The sequence below is a fragment of the Enhydra lutris genome, unplaced genomic scaffold (genome assembly GCF_002288905.1).
Source record: "Enhydra lutris kenyoni isolate GAN:26980312 unplaced genomic scaffold, ASM228890v2 scaffoldscaffold5, whole genome shotgun sequence".
Lineage (NCBI taxonomy): Eukaryota > Metazoa > Chordata > Mammalia > Carnivora > Mustelidae > Enhydra > Enhydra lutris.
The window spans coordinates 12,228,546-12,234,545 of NW_019154089.1; positions in this window are offsets into that span (position 1 = coordinate 12,228,546).

Consider the following 6,000-nt stretch of genomic DNA (forward strand, 5'->3'; position numbering starts at 1 on the left):
ATTATACTCAGGCAGGTAACAGTCCAAATGAGTAGTATGAAAGTACTTTTTCAACTGCTGAGTGTTAAACACATGAAAATTTGTTTTTGTTCCTTCCAAATTCCTTTAGGAGCCCATTTCTAGATTTCACGTGAATAGATCTCTTGGACTTGAGAGTTGTAAGCATTCTAAAATGTCTCATTAAACAGCTGACAGTATTAAACTATGCCCTCTCTTCAGATCTTCCTTTGCCACTACAGTGGGTTGTTTCTTTTGGTGGTGACTCTTGTTCCATCCACAGAGAATGTGTGTAGGTAGCTATCCAGGTTACTTTTCTAAAAGTGCTGTTTGGGCGGGGCTGAAAGTAGTCACCATCTCCATCTTCTTTGGTCGACACCCTTCATAGCTATAAGGTTTATTCGTTTCTTCATTCAACAATTATTTATCACTGACTGCACTGTACACAGCATTAATACCAGAAATGTAGAACGAACAAGACAGACAAGGTCCTGACACTTAGGAGGCTTTCATGCTCAACAGGAGAGAGAGAGGCTATGAACAGGAACACAAAGTGTTTATGATGAGCACTTTCAGGATAATCAATAAACCAATCTGTTTAGAGAGTAATTGGCCACTTTGGATAGGATGGGTGAGCAAGGCTTCTCTGAGGAGGTGGGACTTGAGCAGGGACGTGTAAGGAAGCAAGCCTGTGGTTATCTGGCTGGAAGGAAGGGCACACAAAGGCTCCAAGGGAGGTGTTTGGCACCTTTGTGGAACAACAAGGAAACAGAGACTGGGTGGAAAGAAATGAGGTCAGAGGGAAAGTAGGGCCAGATCATATCCAGCTTTGCAGGCCCTGGTCAGAACTTTGGGTTATATTCTGAGAGAAATGGGAAGTGGAAAGGTTTGAACAGAGGACTGGCAAGATTTGACTTCAGTGTAAAATCACTCTCTGATTGCTGTGACTGTAGGGGACAAAGGGACTAGCACAGGATGGCCAACAACACATTGGTGGCTTGTGCAGCTAACTGGGCAGAGGGAGGTGATGCTCGTTCTAGATATATCTTGAAGGTTGAGTTGTCATAATTCACTGATGGATGGAACATGACCTGTGTCAGTTTCCTCAGACGGCCCAACAAATCACCACAACAGTTTACAGAAAAAGACAACAGTCTTTTTTTTTTTTTTTTTCCCTCTCACAGTTCTAGAGGCCAGAAGTCCAAAATCAAGGGTCAGCAGGAGCTCTCCAAAGACTCTGGAAGAGAATCCTTCCATGTCTCTCTAATTTCTGGTGGATCCAGATGTTCCTTGGCTTCTACCAGCAAGACTTCAATCTCTACTGGTCTTCATGTGGCCTTCTGCCTAATACCTCTGTATCTCAAATCTCCCTTGATCTTTCTTTTTTTTTTTTATTTAAAGATTTATTTTTTTGAGAGAGAGACAGTGAGAGAGAGCATGAGCGAGAAGGCCAGAGGGAGAAGCAGACTCCCCGTGGAGATGGGAGCCTGATGCGGGACTCGATCCCAGAACTCCGGGATCATGACCTGAGCCGAAGGCAGTTGTCCAACCAACTGAGCCACCCAGGCGTCCCTCCCTTTACCTTTCTAAGCATACATACCATTGCATTGAGGGTCTCTCCTAAACCCAGAATGATCTCATTTCAAGATCCTTGCGGGGTGATCTAAACCCAATTCCCAAATAAGCTCACATTCACAAGTTCCCAGTAGACTTATCTTCTGGGGAGGGTGCCATTCTGCCCACCAGTTGGGTGGTATTTCCCACATGAGTTGAGGGTTTTTTTCTAGCTTACTTCATAGTCTACTCTTAATTATTCTCAAAAGAGTCCATAATATGTGTAATATTCATATAGATACTGAAGCATGTATTTTGAGGTGGGAAGGAGACGATGCTGGGACCCCAGGCATCTGCAGCATTGCCTGGAGTAAAGACAGACCTGAACCTGGTCAGAAATACCACAGGCTCTGCAACTCGGAAGAAGTCTTGACCCAAACATTGCATAGAACATACTTGTACTGAACAATTATTCATTGTTTATCTGGAATTCAAAATTAAAGACGGAGATGACAAGTAGGCAGAGGCATGCAGAGAGAGAGAGAGGAGGAGGACCCTGGAATCATGACCTGAGCCAAAGGCAGAGGCTTTAATCCATTGAGCCACCCAGGCGCGCCTGGAATTCAAATTTAGAAGGCAAGCAAGGTGTGACTGCAAGACAATGTGGTAGAGATTAGGACATAAGTCTTGGTACCAGACAACCTGGATTTGAATCCTGGCTCTCTAGCACCTGCTAGGTTACCAGCTAGCCTTGGGCATGTCACTTAAACTCTGCCTTGATTTCTTCACCTATAAAATGAGAACGTATATTAATACCTACCTCATAGTTTTTTGCTTAGGGATTCAATGACTTCATATGTGTAAAATGCTGGCAACTGTGATCAGTGCCCATCACAGGGTTCTCTCGTGTTAGCTCGCATTCTTGTCTTGTCTAGCCTTGTCATCAAAATTTCCTTCAGTTATAAATAGGGTAGTTCTGACTCTCACTTTGCCCAGGACACCCCCAATTGTGGATGGCTGCCCTAACAGAATTATTAAAAGTTCCCACCTCCTGTTCTCCAAAGGGTTCCAGTTTGGACAGTCTGTCTCATGGTCACTCTAGTTACAGAGATATTGAATCATCACTCTTTCTTAAAAAAAGGAGTTGCTCTTTTTGCACAGGTAGTTACAGCATGAACGTTTTTTGCACAGGTAGTTACAGCATGAACGTTTCAGTACCTGCCTCTCAAACATACACATGTAATTGTTGTTACCAGAGTCCGTTTCTATTGCCTACAAAGAACTAACTTCTCTTTCTAAGACACATATTTACACAAACATTCGAGGACTCCTCATTGCCTGAATGATAAAAATCTCAAAAATCCAGCTGACCTTTACTTTCTAGATACTTACTCTTTCTGAATCTTCCTCCATATTCCCCAGCCACCAGCTGCATAAATATGGCCCATCCAGAAACCATACACCTTCGCTTCTATCAGTCCCTCTGCCTGAAATGTTTTTTCCCTTTCCACCTTCTACTAATAGATATATTTCATTTTTTAAGGACTTGCTCAAAGCTTTCTTCCATCATAAAACCTTTCACACTGCATCTTTGTTGGTCGTACATGTCTACAGCCCATTTTGTATGTGAGTTCCTTGACGGTAATAACTTTGTTTCTAGAATCCTATTACATTGAAATTCTTAGATTACTCTATGAACATTTTATTGAATTGATTTGAATATCCAATGAGGACTGATGTAGAGTATACACACGGCAATGATTTTTTTTCTTCCCTAGATATGATTTTACGAAAAATAACTTGTGGGAAACAGAACAAATACGCCTCCTTTGGAAAACCAGAAAATTCACTTTGAACAAGGAACCATGCAACCAAATGAATTCGCTGCCCAAGGAAACACTGTTAATATGCAATAACATATTACAAAGGATTTAAAAACTTTTTCTAAACTTTCACATTTTTACAAAGTTCAAAGTTTGCATAACTTCAGCCTACAGCTCCCAGTGCAAAATAACTCTTAAATATTTATATCTTGTAGGAGTGTTTCTCAAGTCTTTGAATTCATAGAACACTTCACTTTTTCCCTGTAGGTTTTCTATATGTTTAGAAAAGAATAGGAAACAACACAGATGTTCTTACAGTCACCTTCATTTTCAAACAATGTTTGAAACTGACAAGTTGCATCCATTCCCTTGGGCAATTCAGTCTTTCCCTAAGGCCTAGAAGTGAAATTTGGGGAAGAGAGTCTAGGAGAGGAACCGGTCCAATCCCCGTAATTCACATATCAACCCAAGTGCTTGTGAACTGACATCCAGTGTCCTTCTCCCCGGGGTCCCACAGAACTGCTTCTGAGCGGGTCATCAGGGTGAAGTGGAAAACACACTGGCTTGGGAACCCAGTACCACCGCTAATTAACAATGCGACTCTGGGGTTACCTTCCCTGAATTTTCATTTCCTCCCCTGACAAGTGAAGGAGAGATAGCTGAGGGATTTCTGCCGGGAAGGCTCATTAACTGCTGGCTTCCTAGCAAGACAAGCAAAGAAAATTCTAAAACTTACCAGCACAGATGGAAAATCCTAGATGAAATCTTAGGACCTGGAATTGACTGGATGAGCAAGAGGACGATAAGTATTATGATTAAGGAGGGTTTTCTCCCCCCAGGAATTGAAGGGTGCTTCCACTTCAGAAAAATGTTTAACCTGATAGAGGACATCTACAGAATAACACGGCAAATATCATACTTAATGATAAGATATGGGAAGCGTTCTCCCACATGTATATTTCCAGCCATAACAACACATCTGAACTCTATGACTATTCAGTAGCTTTCCTTTTGTGTCTAGTCAGGACACTAATTAAAACTCTCAACGTTTAAAAACAAAATAAAACATCACTCTGTTCCATCGACACTTCCCTGGTCAGCAAATGGCAACTTTGCTTTTCCAGTTGCTCTTGTACAAAACCCCTGGGCTCACAGTCGACATCCACAGTGATAAATCCTGTGGGTAGACTCTGCCCCGATAGGCTATGAGGAAAATGGCGCTCTCCTCTCCCAAACCCATAATCCTGGTGTAATCATGAGACTCAAGGTGAATCCTACTACGCATGTGTCCAGTGTTTCTCCTAACCGTCAAGGTCAACCCCAGTGAGGAAAGCCTGTGACACCCACGCGAGGAGGAGTAGTCTAAGGAGACAAGACTACCAAATGCAAGGGGTATGGACCCACCCAAATAAGGGTGAGGAAAGGCTCTTTCCTCAGAACTTGAAGGGGAGTCAGCCACCACCACTTGTGTTGGGCAGAGACTCAAAGGCAGGCTGTGGGTTGGGAAAGCTTTAGAGCAGCAAAGAAGGGAAGGCTTCAGGTACACCCTCATCACAGGTTGAGGGAGGAGGTGGCTATGGATGGGCCAACCAGAAGCATGGCATTCTGGGGCACCTGTGTGGCTCAGTCAGCTAGGGGTCTGCCTTTAGCTCAGGTCATTATCTCGGGGTCCTTGGATCGAGCCCCGTGTCAGCTCTCTGCTCGGCGGAGAGCCTGCTTCCTCCTCTTTCTCTGTCTGCCTCTCTGTTTACTTGTGATCTCTGTCTCTCTCTCTCTGTCAAATAAATAAATAAAATCTTTAAAAAAATTGAATTTAAAAAGTACCACGGCATTCTGTGTGACTGACTAGCTGCACGTAGTTGGCCTTTCTGGAGGTTTCCTCCATCCGAAGCCATCAATTATTAACCCAACCCTGGCCACTCCGGGCCGATTGCTACAAGGCTGGCTGTTTGCCTTTCTGGGCAGGTTTATGTACGGTCTGGCCACCGTCCCTGGGTACATTCGGTCTCTCAGGGATATCCTGGTTGAGATCCTGGAACTGCAGAGAATGTGAGGGAAAAACTAAGGAACTCTGAACGCGAGTATGGACTTTAGTTAACAATGGAGCAAGAGAGGTTCCTTCACGGTAACACATGCCACACTCACGTGAGAGGTTCCTAATGGAGAAACTAGGTGTGGGGCACAAGGGAGCTCTCTGGACCATCTCCTCCATCCTTCTGTGACTCTAAAGCTGCTGTGAAAGGAAAGTGTATTTCTAAAACCACCACGACCTTGGAGAAATTGTCACCCCTGCCCTTTCCCTCACCCTCCACACCCAATCCTTGGGCACATCCTTCGTCAGGATTTGACTGCAGCCCCTGCCGCTGTCACCTGAGGCCCGACTTCCTCATCCACACCTAGAAATCTTCACTAGCACCCTGCAGGGGCCCATCTGCTTCTACTCCTGCCTCTATGGTACTTTTCCACAGAGCTGCAGGGTGTCCAGCAGGATCCAGCCTCTAGAACGTCTCTATGGCACAGCCCACCAACCTTCCCCTTGCTCTGCTGCTCCCAACAGTGGCCTTGGTGCTGATTCTCAAGGGCACCCACCCTGCCCACACCTTGGGCCCTCAGCTCCTCTTCCTGA